Source organism: Saimiri boliviensis, chromosome 10 (assembly GCF_048565385.1).
Source record: "Saimiri boliviensis isolate mSaiBol1 chromosome 10, mSaiBol1.pri, whole genome shotgun sequence".
NCBI lineage: Eukaryota > Metazoa > Chordata > Mammalia > Primates > Cebidae > Saimiri > Saimiri boliviensis.
In genome coordinates this window covers 67,919,320-67,935,192 of record NC_133458.1, presented here as the reverse complement: position 1 = coordinate 67,935,192, position 15,873 = coordinate 67,919,320, and the positions used below count along the sequence as shown (strand labels likewise).

Below are 15,873 nucleotides of genomic sequence, written 5' to 3'. Positions count from 1 at the left end.
GAATATTTATATAAGGAGACTTGTTTATCTGAAGAAATATATAATCAGTTCTCTTTGTAATCCTGAATTGTATTTAATGTTAACTTCCTCAGAGAGAAGATACTAGTATGTACAATTCCAGAATAACCTAAAGATGCCCAACATCAAGTAGCTGCAGAAATAAAATCAGTGTTGAAAAGACAGTAAGACGGAGAATTGGCCATTTAAGCTTAAAAATTACTCAATACTTTGGTATCACATATGATGCTAATGCTAGAAATGATGATGACAATAATGATGACGATGACAATGCTACTGTGAGTCAACAAGGATAGAATACTTATTAGTGTTAAACACAAATGTTCAGTCATTTCAGTGCATTTCTTGTTCATTCTTAAAGAACAGTGCTACTTAATTTTCATGTGAGATGCATCCTACGTTGTAGGAGTTATGTTTTTTGACTCATCTGTTGTGATAAAAACATGCCACAGAATTACATAATTAGGTTAATTTTAAAGAACTACTATAAAGTAGTGTTTTTACTACCTTTTTCTCTGTCATCTGAGACTATAGCATGAAAAATATTTAGATGAAATATTAAAAATTCAGTCAAATGACAGTTTATCTTTTACACGATGTCAAAAGACTTCTTTGACTGGTTTCATTTTTGTTTTTATAGTAAGGATTTTATCAAGTGCTCAATACGCCCTGGTCACCACACTGAGTACTTCTTGCATCACTTCTGAGTTTAATCTTCAGGCATAGGAGGCTTACGCTATGCCCAAACTTAGGTTAACTGACTATGTTTAACTGACCTAACCAGTAGTTAATGGACCAAATTGTTTACTTTGTTGTCTTGTAGACACAATTTATAATAAATGTAATAACTAGCTGTGTGAGACTGTTTAAAACTATTTGTTCTGGCAGAGGGAGGGAATGAGAGAGGGTGGTTAATAGGTACTGTTAAATCAAGATTAGCCTAAATCTGTCTCCTTACATATTTTAAGTTCATCCTAAAGGTTTTTCTGTACATCGTGAACTATAACTAGCAGAGGTGTAAACCGACCAAACAAATGTAGCCAACTGTTAGAATCATGTTCAAATAAGGCAAATGCCAACCTGTAACCAATCCAGCTGTTTCTTTACCTCACTTCAGTTTTCTGTATGTTACTTTCCTTTTTCCGTCCATAGATCTTCTTCCACCACATGACTATGCTGGAGTCTCTGAGCCTACTCTGGCATGGCAGGCTGCTCTACTGTGAATCGTTCATTGCTTATTTAAACTCCTTTAAATTTAATTTGGCTGAAGTTTTTCTTTATCAGTACAAACACTGAGTTAGATAAAAGGAATAAGCTTCAATGTTTGATAGCAGTACTCTGGGTAACTATAGTTAACAACAATACAGTGTACATTTCAATAGATAGAATAGGAGACTTGCAATGTTCCCAACACATAAAAATAATATCCTGACTTGGTCATTACACATTCTGTTCATGTAGCAAAATATCATACATATCCCATAGATATGTATAAATATTATGAATAAATAAAAATGTTTCATTCAGCCACTTTTAATAACAGGGTTTCAGTAATGAGGTTTTCCACCAAACTATCTAGTCTAATCTCTGTAAGGTAATGAGAAAAATCCACACAGTGATACTGACTTTCAGTTCGGCCTGAATTTTGACTGACAGAATGAATTGTGAATGACAAAAAGATGGTTGAGAATTCTTTTCTTGATAAAGGAGATGATTTCTGTTTTTAATTTTATAATTATAATTCATATTCAGAAATTTTATAGAACAGGTCACTATTATCTTACTTCAGAAAAAAATATTTTTATCTGTTAACATCCCAAATATTCAGAAGTGACAATATGAGCTTCTGCTAAGGCATACTTCAATTATCCTTAGAGAAATATTCACCTGGTGCTCTTAGAAACTTTATCGAGGGGAGAACCCCTTTTTTTGTGACATTAATATTCCTTAAGCCTCTTACCTCCAAAACTATGTGCTTTAATTTTTCTTTACCATTTCTGTAAGTTTGCAAACTTTTTTTCATTTTATGAATTAACATAGAATTTGGCCTCCTGGTCAAAAGTTTTATGCTCTATTGTTTTTCACTCTTTTAAGTTTTTTTTTTTTTTCCTTAAATAATTTTAAGAGGTCCTTCCTGAACTTCTATTTATCAACTTGAGGCCTGATTTAGAGTCTTGTAATATTATGATGTCTATTATTTAGCACAGATTTTTTTAAAAAATCAAAGTCTAATTATATACTTGTTTTGTGTGTCAAAGTTTTGTGTATCCCATACAATGTTTTCTCTATTATTATCATTATTATTTGTAATAACTATTTATTAGTTTTAATAACATTATTAATAGAAATAGATTTAACAGTTTTCATGGTTTTGAAAAGTATAATTCAAAACTCTTTCTCCTATTATAACATGACAATTATTTTCTTGCTGTCAGCAAGCTGAAATGGTTGCTACATACAGTGAAGTCAAGTTGCAATCTCTTATATTTTCTCTCTTTCAAATGCTGGATTTTGCTAACATTTATAACATGTAAAAAGAATATTTTGTCCTTTTATTCCTTTTGAACACAAATATGAAATGAGTCAAAAATATGATTTCCTTTTCATACATTACTGTTGGAAATGAAAATTGATACCTTTTTGGAGGGCAATTTGGTTCTATTTGTCAAAATTTAAAATGCTCATACTCTTTGAACCAATAATGTCAATTCTTAGGTATATATTGTATAGATAATCTTGCATATGTGCAACCCAAAGTATATGCAAATAAAATATTTGTTGTAGAGTTTTGAAATAGTAAAAGATGAAAAACATTTAAATGCTCATCGAGACCGTTTAGATGAATTATGATATATTTGTACAATGAATCACTATGCACCCACTAGCTTCAGTAATGACTTTTATATATGCCGATTTGGAACAACTGCCAAGAGTGAACAATCAAGGAACAGAGCAAAGTATATGGTATACTATCTTCTGTGTGAAAGGGCAGAATCAGAGGTGAGGGAGAGAGAGAGAAAGATAAAGAAAAAAAGAAGGAAATTTTATCCAGATGTGTTAGCAAATGGATAGTTGTCACTGGAAGATCTTCAAGAAACTGGGTATAGTGTTTGCTTCCAAAGAGGGAAAATAGGAAAAAGTAGAGGAAAGGTAGAGATACTTAGTTTTTATTGTATATGCTTTTGTATTTTGGTATCATGTGTATGTAAATATATATATAGACACACACATATAACTTTAAAAACTAAAAGAAATATGGCCTCATGACCTAGAAATAACACACTGATATAAAATTCATTTCCTCCTACCTTCTCCATCACTTGAAAAGGACTTAAGTTTTTTATAAGTTGACAAAAAATAGAGATTTCTACCTTTACAGCTAGCTTACAATCATTGCCAAGTAATTAGAGAAGACTTAGATTTTTCTTAACATTAAAAAGTGTTTGGCTTTGTAAATATGCCAGTGTAGTTGGGTCTCTGATCTAAAGAGAAGTAGATATTTGATAGTTACAAATGTAGAAAAGAATTCTGTTTGGAGGTTGCAATTGTTTGTGTTCTAAACTGATTTAACTGCCACATTGCTTCAATGTACCATGTATACAGTCTCAGAATAATTATATAATAGGATATTGTAATTAAATTTCTGAAGATGAACTTTGCACCATATAAAATATGTAAAACATTATAAAATGTGGACTATATATGTAAGACATATTTAGAGATTAATGGCAATAGGTTTAAGAATTTATGTCACAGCTTTAAAATAAGTTTCTAAACTTTACAACTGGGCCAGGGTGGCTCACATCTGCAATCCTGGCACTTTGGTAGGCTGAGACAGGAGGATCGCTTGATCCCAGGAGTTTGAGACCAGCCTGGGCAAAGTGAGATCCTGCTTCTACACAAAATTTTAAAAATTGGCTGGGCATGATGGAGTATATCTGTAGTCCCAGTTACTTGGGACACCGAGATAGGAGGATCCCTTGAGCCCAGGAGTTTGAAGTTGCAGTCAGATATGATCATGCCACTGCACTCTAGCCTGAATGACAGAGCAAGATCTTGTCTCAGAAAACAAAAACAAACAAAAAAAATGAAGTCAAGCAGAAAAAAAGGTTAAAATTTCAATGTGGAAAAAAGAATTACAAAGACGCTATAATGCTTTGTAAAATGCTATCTTGCTTATAGGCAAAGACTATCTCAAATCCTATATTTTGTGGCCATCCCATTGACACTCAATGAGAAACAAGAGAAGTAAAAGTTTTTTCCTGAAAATAAATATTAAGGACACCAGAAAAAAAATTGCATGCTCATATGCATTCTCACAACACAGGCACAAATGCATGGTCGGTTCATTGCCAATTCACTAATGTTTTCCCTTCACCATCCCCAGGAATTCTTATCTGTTTCTCTTCTAAGGATGCTTACATGACTGGAGAATTATACAATTGAACTGGCACTTAATATTCTAGAATGATTATAATAATACATACCCGCAGAAAAACGATGTCTTTGATTTCTGGATCTTAGAGTCGTACAAAATATGGTCTGACAGATTTTAAGCTCCAAGTATCTATTTTTAGACATGATGGCTCTTTACCCTTATTTTTAACAAAATAAAAAGTATTTGTTGAGCAGATACTTGCTTTCACAATATCGTTTTAGCTAGAAAGCAAGTGGCTTTGTCAGTCTAGAAAGTTTGGCGAGATGAATAATTTAGTCTGTAGGAGTAAGATGTCTAGGGAAGAAATCTGAGTAGGGGTTTAGATAATGCAGGCAATTAATTAAATGATTTTAGGATACTTGGTTCACAATAGCTAATTTGAATATGTACTAAAAATACATACAGATCACAAACCATGATTGTCTTTTTTCAAGGGCAGTACAGAACATACACTTCACTGCATAATTGAAAAATACATGCTTTCAAAAATATGATATTTATTTTTATTTATTTGTCTTCTGCTAATGTTCACAGAGGATCACACTGCCTTGTCAAAATAGAGAATAGAATCAAGGTTAGGTTTATATTTAATATCAGGAAAAATGAACATATGTTGAAGTACTTATCTTTAATTAGACAAATATTTAAAATTTTATAGTTCCAGGCATGATAATAGGAATTCTTTTGACAGCTTCTCATAGTAATTAGGTGGGTTCACGAGTGCTGTGTCATAAAACTCCCCTTGGCAGTAGGAACATCATATATAGCAGATTCTGCTAGGGCAAAGAAGAGAATAACTCCCTTTACTTCATCAATGGCTGAGAAGTCATCAGTTTTTTTTTTTTTTTTTTTGAGACAGGTTCTCATTTTGTTGCCCAGACTGGAGTGCAATAGCGCCATCTTGGCTTACCGCGACCTCTACCTCCCAGGCTCAAGTGATTATCCTGCTTCAGCCTTCCGAGTAGCTGGAATTACAGGTGTGTAATTAGCCCAGCTAATTTTTGTATTTTTAGTAGAAATGGGGTTTTACCATGTTGGGCAGGCTGGTCTTGAACTCTTGATCTCCAATGATCCACCGGCCTTGGCCTCTTAAAGTGCTTGAATTACAGGTGTGAGCCACTGTGCCCACCAGCCATCAATCTTATCCACAGAAACATATGCTGTTAAAGTCTGCCTTCACATGCATTCCTCTCCTTTGGCAAACCTTAAAGATGATTCCCTCTGACACTAGCAACGTGCATTTCTTAGTTAATGTGGTGCCTGGCATGGTGTTAGGTATATTGATGCAGTCCTCAATTTACAGATGAGCTGGGTTCCAAAACTTTGGTACTTAGAGTAGAATTTCCAATTTAAACAGTGTTACAGATGGTGCTAATGTTCTGAGAATAACCCACACAATAAAGTGTTGTAAAAAAAAATAGCAGAAAAAAAAGAAGATTGCCAAACAAGTATCAAATAGTAGTAGTTTTCTGGACACTAGATGTTCTTTATTTTCATATCAAAATTCCACTTTTAAAAAATTTAGTTTTCTTTTTCTTTGGTTTAAATATACCACTAATATTCCAGTGTATATTGGGTTGAAAAAAATACCATTTATACTAGTCTTATGTTTTGGTATGAATACAGTCAGTGTTGGGGGAGAGGTTTGTAAACATGAATCAAAGGAGAGGAGAAGATTCTGGAATTAACTAGGTACAAGTTAAAAGAGGGAGAAGAAAGGGGAGGGCATTAAAGATGAGTCATATATGGAAAGAGATTATTAAGGTATCACTAAAGAGGTATGTATTGAGATGAAGAGAAATATCTGGCAGCTTGACATAAAGCATGGCTGAAAAGATGTTTGGTTAGATGATTTCCTATGCATGCTTGTCACTAAGTGACACTATTTACTCAGTACAACTTTGTTAAAATAGAGAGAGTAGGGGATGAGGGGGGCATAAAGAAGTGGGAGGGCATTAAACACCTGCCGTTACGTCTGCCCAGCAACTATTTCTCCTTTTACCACTCATGTTCCTTTTGGGGCAGAGGCTTAGTCACAATGAATAATGACAGCCTGTAATTATTGCAATTGGGAGTCCAGGCCACAGTGGGATTAAGCTCTGAGGGTTGAGCTGCTGAGCCGCTGGCCTAAGAATCCTTGAATACTCCCTGGCTGGGATCAGAATTGACCCCAGAATCCAGAGTAAGGGATTAACCAGCAGGTAAAAATTAAGCAACTCTGGTTTCAAAGGTGTAGTAGTTCTCAATTCTGGCTATATGTTAGAATAATCTGCTGGAAATTAAAAAGAAAAACAATGAAAATCAGACCAACATCTGGGCCTCATGTCAAACCAATTAAATCAGAATCCCTGGGGGTGAAGAGCTGGGCTTCAGTATGTTTACAAAACTCCCTAGGTGATGTTAATAGAAGCTAGGATTGAGAACCACAGGATATGAAGTATACAGAGGTGAAAGAGTCAAGCACCCACCTCATGGGTAAAAGTGAAGAAGGAAGCTCTTCAGGGAGTTCTAGAGTAGGTGACATTTCATGTTGGCTGGTGTGATCTGGAGGGCACTGGTTAGCACATATTGGAATTAGGAGTGCAGTGAGGAAGGCTGGGGGATGCAGTAAGGTAAGGCTTCCTCTTCTTCATTATTTTGCGTTGAGTCAGCCCTGTATTATTCACTCTTCAATGGTTATATGATAAGCAGTACTTGTCTCCTCTTCGAGTGCCTAGCAAGGGCAGTAGTCATTTAAAATTATAAAAATTTACTCTTTTTGCACTGATTTGTGCACTTAGGAGGGGAGGAAGTATGAGGCATTTTCTTGTAATAATAAATCTACCACTTAGGTACAATGTGAGCAAACCTCCCACTAAATAGAATTTCAGAATTAGAGCTGGAAGGGGCCTTTGATATCACTTGGTTCACCCTTTTCTTTCAGACTGTAAATATCTCCACTAGACTTGTCAAAGGCAGGAAGTATTTCTTATACTTCATGGTTTCTCTAGCACCCACATGGTGGATATTATATGACGAACAATGTAATGGTACATATATGACTAATAAAATAATTTTCAGATGAGGAATCTTGGTTTCAGAGTCAATAAATTAGTAGGTTCATTCATTCATTCATATAATACTAGTAAAAAGAGAAAGCTTTAGATATACTTGAATGATATAAAATGAGATAATGATATAAGTTAATTGGAAATATAAGAGGCTAGAGTGTTTCTGATGCTCTTAGAAATGCAAGTAAATTTAATCCAATTAACATACTGATACCTTACTAGGAAGGCACTGCATTATGTTTTATAAAGGTTAGTAGAGTATAGTTATTAGGGCCCAAGCTCTGGATTTAGATAGCCTGGGTTTAATTTCTGGTTCTTACTTCCTAGCTGTGTGATATGGGGATATTTATTTAACCTTTTTTGTGACTCTTTTCTGAACTGTAAAATGGGGATAATAAAACCTGCCTTGCAGGGAAAATAGTACTTTACACATAATAAATCCTTAAAATGTATCAACTATTACTAAACATAATATTATCTGTTATTTTTAAATCCCCACTGTCCTCTAACAAGGATGAGGCCTGTTACCTAGATGAAACTTTATTTTGCTGAGCCTCATGCTGGGTTTGGGGGTGCCAGTGTGAAGATGGGGCCAGGGCACAGTGAATTGGGATAAAATAATAGGGAGAAAAGTCTGGAGGCCTAAGAACCAATCAGCCAGTAAGAAGAAAATGTAGACCAGTGAGTTTAACATGTATGAATTTGTTTTTCTGTTTGGTATGGTATGTAACCCCTTGACAAACCTGCAATGAAGTCTATATTGCTCATGAATGTTTATAGGTGATGTGGTTTACTTTAGCAGAACTCAAAGTAGTCCTAGGTTCTAGGTCCAGCAGGGAGGATTGTAGCTGGCAGAGACAGAGGATGGAGGATGTTGGCACCTGTATTCCACAAAAATGGATAAAAGTCTGTATCCTCAGGAGTTTCTCTCTAACAGTGGAAAAGATCAGTATGTATGTATCAAATTAATTTCAACACATGGTAAAATGAATTCAGTGTTACAATGATTGAACAAAGTGGGATAAGATTTATTGTGATTTATACAGAAGTGGGAAAGAAGTGGATTTGGGAAGGCTTCAGGGAGAGATGATATTACCCTGTGGGTGAAGTGACTAACAAGTAGAGATAGAGAGAAGAGGAGCAAACAAAGGACCAGAGGCAAGAAGTGCAAGGGTATGGTTGAGAAATGGTGAGACTACATGGCGTTAGAAAACACTGTGAACAACTAACTCCTACCTCTAGATTTTTTGCTATGCAAGCCACCATTGACTGGAGATTCTGTTCCTTGCAGCTAAATACAATCCTCATAGACTGCTCAGTAACTATGTGTTGAATAAATAAATAGAGAAATGGAAAGATGATTGAAATCTAAGATCAAACACCTCAACTCCAATTCGGGGTCTCTAGCTGCCCTAGTGGACAGCTGATGCTTTTGTCTGTCCCTTTTCAAAAGGTTGCTCCCTTCCTTCAAGTTAGTAATAGTGAGCTCCTATTTTCCCTTAACTTCCTTTCTGCAACTCCAAATGTTTTTTCTGGGGCTTCCAATTACATTATATTCTGCCACCTCCACCCCACTTCTAAAATATGGGATGATCATATGACTCAAAGAAGCCAATCAGAATATTTATTTTGGATTTGATGTTCAAAGAGTAAGAGTTAGAATTTCTCTCTTTCCTTTAAGTTTCCAGTTAAAAGGTTGCGACCTTAGAGATACTGGTAGCCATATACTTTGTTGCATGGGAGAACTTGAGAAAATTAGGACTATGCACAGAGAGAAGCTGAGATGAGATGCAGAGAGAGCTGTGGATCTAATTTAATTTGGATTTAGTTGTGCCTGAGGACATCTCTGCTTCTCTTTCTCCCATAGGAGAAAATAATTGTGCCCCTTCCCCTTTTGGGTTGAGTTAGCTTGAGTTGCATTCTGTCACATGCAGTTGAAAGAATCCTGTGTAATGGTCCCTAGCAACATTATTTGTTAAGTAGTAATTTTTACCATTTTGGACCTTAGTTTACCTATAAATTAGGGGGATTGGACAAGATAATCAATATTCCATCAAGCTCCGTTTCCATTTTTCACACTTCTATAACAACTAGAAAGTTTGAGCCAAAATATGTTTAACTAAATCCTTTTAATTTTTTTAAAAGAAAAATAATCTATAAAGAAAAATTCTTAAATCAGGCTGAAACCTACTTTCCTTTATTCATATCAACACTTAAGGTGGATAATCACAACAGAACTTTGAGTAATATCTTCCACAACTGGAATGCAGTCATCCAAACATGATAATAAAGGATTACTTTATAATTTAGTATACAGAACAGTCGTATTTCAAAGCAAAGGGGAAATAAAGTACTATTCATTAAATGATGTTAGGACAATTGACTAGCCATTTTGAAAAAAAAAAACAAAAATGAATTTCTACTTCATTCCTCATTCCAAAATAAAATCCAGACAATTCAAAGATTTAAAGGAAATAATAATAATGAAAGTACTGGAAGAAAATATGTGTGTGTGGGCTTTATGAATTTGAAGTGAAAAGAACTTTTTAAGAACAAGGTAACTTCTCTATAAACTTGAGGTAAAAAGGACTTTTTATACAAGTAAGTATAATCTCAAATGCAGCTTAAGCAAGGGGTTAAGAGTACAGGTTCTAGAAGCAATAGCTTGCCTTCAGATTTTGGTTTTACAAACATTAACTTTACAATCCTGACACAACTCTATTGTTTGGATATTGGACCCTCCAAATCTCATGTTGAAATTTGATCCCTAGCCGGGTGTGGTGGCTCACATCTGTAATCCAAGCACTTTGGAGGCCAAGGTGGGTGGATCACCCGAGGTCGGGAGTTCAAGACCAGCCGGACCAACATGGTGAAACCCCGTCTTAAAAAAAGAAAGAAAGAAAGAAAGAAAGAAAGAAATTTGATCACTTTAAGTCTGATATTGGTGTATAGGAATGCTTGTGATTTTTGCACATTGATTTTGTATCCTGAGACTTTGCTGAAGTTGCTTATCAGTTTCAGGAGATTTTGGGCTGAGATGATGGGGTCTTCTAGATATACAATCATGTTGTCTGCAAATCGAGACAATTTGACTTCCTCCTTTCCTATTTGAATACCCTTTATTTCTTTTTCTTGCCTGACTGCTCTGGCTAGAACTTCCAGTACTATATTCAATAGGAGTGGTGAGACAGGGCATCCCTGTCTAGTGCCAGATTTCAAAACGAATGCTTCCAGTTTTTGCCCATTGAGTATGATATTGGCTGTTGGTTTGTCATAAATCGCTTTTATTATTTTGAGATACGTTCCGTCAATACCTAGTTTATTGAGGGTTTTTAGCATAAAGGGCTGTTGAATTTTGTCAAAGGCTTTCTCTGCATCAGTTGAGATCATCACGTGGTTTTTGTCTTTGGTTCTGTTTATGTGGTGAATTACGTTTATAGACTTTGTATGTTGAACCAGCCTTGCAACCCTGGGATTAATCCTACTTGATCATGGTGGATAAGCTTTTTGATGTGCTGTTGCAATCGGCTTACCAGTATTTTATTGAAGATTTTTGCATCTATGTTCATCATGGATATTGGCCTAAAGTTTTCTTTGCTTGTTGAGTCTCTGCTGGGTTTTGGTATCAGGATGATGTTGGTCTCATAAAATGATTTGGGAAGGATTCCCTCTTTTAGGATTATTTGGAATAGTTTCAGAAGGAATGGTACCAGCTCCTCTTTGTATGTCTGGTAGAATTCGGCTGTGAACCCATCTGGACCTGGCCAAATCAAGAATGAACTGCCATTCACAGTTGCCACAAAGAGAATAAAATACCTAGGAATACAACTAACAAGGAACGTAAAGGACCTCTTCAAGGAGAACTACAAACCACTGCTCAACGAAATAAGAGAGGACACAAACAGATGGAGAAACATTCCATGTTCGTGGTTAGGAAGAATCAATATCGTGAAAATGGCCATACTGCCCAAAGTAATTTACAGATTCAACACTATCCCCATCAAGCTACCAATGACCTTCTTCACAGAACTGGAAAAAAACACCTTAAACTTCATATGGAACCAAAAGAGAGCCCGCATAGCCAAGTCAATTCTAAGCAAAAAGAACATAGTGGGAAGCATCACACTACCTGACTTCAAACTATACTGCAAGTCTACAGTAATCAAAACAGCATGGTACTGGTACCAAAACAGAGATATAGACCAATGGAACAGAACAGAGGCCTCGGAGACAATACAACATATCTACAACCATCTGAACTTTGACAAACCTGACAAAAACAAGCAATGGGGGGAAAGGATTTCCTGTTTAATAAATGGTGTTGGGAAAACTGGCTAGCCATGTGCAGAAAGCAGAAACTGGACCCCTTCCTGACACCTTACACTAAAATTAACTCCAGATGGATTAAAGACTTAAACATAAGACCTAACATCATAAAAACCCTAGAAGAAAATCTAGGCAAAACCATTCAGGACATAGGCGTAGGCAAGGACTTCATGACCAAAATGCCAAAAGCATTGGCAACAAAGCCGAAATAGACAAATGGGACCTAATCAAACTCCACAGCTTCTGCACAGTAAAAGAAACAGTCAGTAGAGTGAACCAGCAACCAACAGAATGGGAAAAAATGTTTGCTGTTTACCCATCTGACAAAGGGCTGATATCCAGAATTTACAAAGAGCTAAAACAGATTTACAAGAAAAAAACAAACAGGCCCATTCAAAAGTAGGCAAAGGATATGAACAGATACTTTACAAAAGAAGATATAAATGAGGCCAACAAACATATGAAAAAATGCTCATCATCACTGGTCATCAGAGAAATGCAAATCAAAACTACATTGAGATATCACCTCAAGCCAGTTAGAATGGTGATCAGTAAAAAATCTGGAGACAACAGATGCTGGAGAGGATGTGAAGAAATAGGAACACTTTTACACTGTTGGTGGGAGTGTAAACTAGTTCAACCATTGTGGAAGACAGTGTGGTGATTCCTCAAGGACCTAGAAATAGAAATTCCGTTTGACCCAGCAATCCCATTACTGGGTATATATCCAAAGGATTATAAATCATTCTACTATAAGGACATATGGACACGAATGTTCATTGCAGCACTGTTTACAATAGCAAAGACCTGGAACCAACCCAAATGCCCATCGATGATAGACTGAACAGGGAAAATGTGGCACATATACCATGGAATATTATGCAGCCATCAGAAACGATGAGTTTGTGTCCTTTGTAGGGACATGGATGAACCTGGAAACCATCATTCTCAGCAAACTGACACAAGAGCAGAAAATCAAACACCGCATGTTCTCACTCATAGGCGGGTGTTGAACAATGAGAACACATGGACACAGGGAGGGGAGCATCACACACTGGAGTCTGTTGGGGGGAAATAGGGGAGGGACAGCAGGGGGTGGGGAGTTGTGGGAGATAGCATGGGGAGAAATGCCAGATGTAGGTGACGGGGAGGAAGGCAGCAAATCACACTGCCACGTGTGTACCTATGCAACAATCTTGCATGGTCTTCACATGTATCCCAAAACCTAAAATGCAATTAAAAAAAAAGAAATTTGATCCCCAGTGTTGGAGGTAGTGCAATATGAGAGGCATACAGGCTTGGTGCTGTACCGGAGTGAGTTATCACTCTTAGTTCCTGTGAGAGCTGCTTGTTAAAAAGAGCATGGCAACCCCCACCCCTCACTTCTTCTCTTGCCACGTGATCTCTGCATGCCCTTTTGCCTTTTGCTGTGAGTAGAAGCAGCCTGAGGCTCTCCTCAGAAGCAAATGCTGGCACCAAGCTTCTTGTACAGCCTTGATATAGTTTTAATATTCCCTCTAAATCCAATGTTGAGGTGTAATCCCCAGTGTTTGAGGTGGGGCCTGGTGGGAAGTGTTTGGGTCATGGGGGCAGATTCCTCATATTCTTGGTGCTGTCCTTGTGAGAGTGAGTTATTGTGAAATCCTCTTGTTTAAAAGTGTGTGGCACCTCCTCTCCCCCACTTGTTCCCTCTTGCCACATGAAACGCTTGCTCCCCCTTTGCCTCCCATCATGACTGTAAACTTCTGAGGCCCTCACCAGAAACTGAGCAGATGTCAGTGCCATGCTTCCTGTACAGCCTGCAGAACTGTGAGCCTCTTTTCTTTATAAATTACTCAGCTTCAGGTAATCCTTTATATCAACACAAAAATGGACTAAGACACACAGTCACTTAATTCATCTAAGCCTCAGTTTCATCTCCAAAAGTATGATACCTGCGTCATAGGGTTGACTAAGGATATGCGATATACTCTATGGGTGTATGTATATAGGCCATAATCTGCTAAGACCTGAAATAAACTGTAATGAGCTACTCACATATAACTGTAATTTAGCTTCAGTTACAGTTATAGAGTATGTTGCCCACAACACCTAAAATACTTATTTATATGTTTTATTTATATTCTTTTGGTTTATATTCTTTCATATGTTCTGGAAGAGTATAAACCAAAAGAATATAAATAAAATATAAATAATGGTTATTTCTACGTGATGGAATTATGAGTGAAATCATTTTTTTGCCCCTTTCTTCATTTTTATTTTCTAACATGAACTAAAGTATTATATCTCCCTGAGTGTCAGCATAGCATTATGAATACAGTCATAGACTCCACAGCCTGACTTCTTAGGTTGCAATGCTGGCTCCCTTACTTAATACCTACATGAGCTTGGGCAAGTCACATAGTCTCTATCTCAGTTTCTCCATCTGTAAAATGGAGACAATATTATTTCCAGTATACAACAAAATGAGTTAATATAGGTGAACTGATTAGAGTTGTGCCTGGCAGATAGCTTTATGTGAATGTTTTCAAATATTATTTTTCTCTCCATGTACTTTCTCTTAAAATTCCTAGTTTTTGGATGTCTTTAACATAGTAATCAACATATGAAGTTACAGTTATATGTGAGTAGCTCAATATAGTTTAATGCAGGTCTTAGCAGACTGTGGTCAGGGGCCTAGTAGCCCTCAAGCTAAGAATGGTTTTTACACTTTTAATGGGTTGTGAAAGATAGAAAATAAAAAAGAGAATTTGCAACAGAGACAGTATGTGACCTACAAAGCCTAAAATATTATTTGGTCCTTTATAGAAGAAGGTTGCTGACCTTTGGGTTAATATGCTTTCCCTTTCAAATACATTTGCAATTTAAATCAGAACAGTTTATGCCCAGGTATAAATCTCTAAAGGAGGAATTTCAAGAAATACCTTAAATAGAAAGGAAAATCGTTTCGGATAATGAAAATAGTATTTCATCTTGTGAATGTTTGCTCTCCTCCTCTCTGTTGAGATTAATTTTTCTACCAATGATTAATAATCATGTCATGACAATTAATTTAAGATATGGTACAGTAGGATCAAACAATCCAAAAGATACTTAAACTCATGAGGCTGAATGGGACCTCAAATGATTATTGGGGTTCTCTTGGCCAACTCTGGCTAACTGATCCAACTACCATGGGAATTGGGCTCATATCAGGTCTGGACTCAGCAAATTTGCTAGGCTAAGTATCCAGTTCTTTGCCACAGACCCTTGTGGTAATGAGTATGGGAGCATGAAAGCTGACTCAGGAAGTCTTTAGACACACTTCAGAGGAAGAAAATTGCCTAAGCAAAATCTTTAGAAATCTTAAGCTGTTAAAAAGCAATTGTGGGCCGGGCGCGGTGGCTCAAGCCTGTAATCCCAGCACTTTGGGAGGCCGAGGCGGGTGGATCACAAGGTCGAGAGATCGAGACCATCCTGGTCAACATGGTGAAACCCCGTCTCTACTAAAAATACCAAAAAAAAATTAGCTGGGCATGGTGGCGCATGCCTGTAATCCCAGCTACTCAGGAGGCTGAGGCAGGAGAACTGCCTGAGCCCAGGAGGCGGAGGTTGCGGTGAGCCGAGATCGCGCCATTGCACTCCAGCCTGGGTAACAAGAGCGAAACTCCGTCTCAAAAAAAAAAAAAAAAAAAAAAAAAAAGCAATTGTGAAAAGGGTGAAAATAAAGCTATCTTTTCTATATGTTTGCCAACAAATAGAGTGTTAACCTGAGACTCTCTGGGTAACTTTATCTACTACTTTAATTTGCCTTGAACAACTGGGAAACATTTTATGCTTTATGCAAACAAAACAGCTGGAGGCAAGAGAATGGAGTAAGGGAGTCCTGGGTAGAAACCTGATGTTCCTCTGAGGGCCCTCAAGTGAGTCACATAGGAAGCTAGCAGGTCTGTCTATGAAGTTGATGTGGGGATGGGGCAGGCATTTGTCTGCTAAATCCAGGAGACAGTGGGTATTATATCATCTGAAGGGAAGGGTGGGAGGAATGAAGGGCCACTTTCT

At 36.8% G+C, this 15,873-nt stretch overlaps 1 protein-coding gene across 2 annotated transcripts in view; it reads left to right on the top strand.

The window, feature by feature from the left end:
- Window positions 1-15,873, top strand: part of MTERF1 (mitochondrial transcription termination factor 1) — a 491,946-nt gene that overhangs the window by 36,402 nt on the left and 439,671 nt on the right. For both annotated transcript variants that reach the window (XR_012512108.1, XR_012512106.1), the window contains exon 2: window positions 5,316-5,433. The gene's annotated coding sequence lies outside the window, so the exon portion shown is untranslated. The remainder of the gene's footprint in view (window positions 1-5,315; window positions 5,434-15,873) is intronic.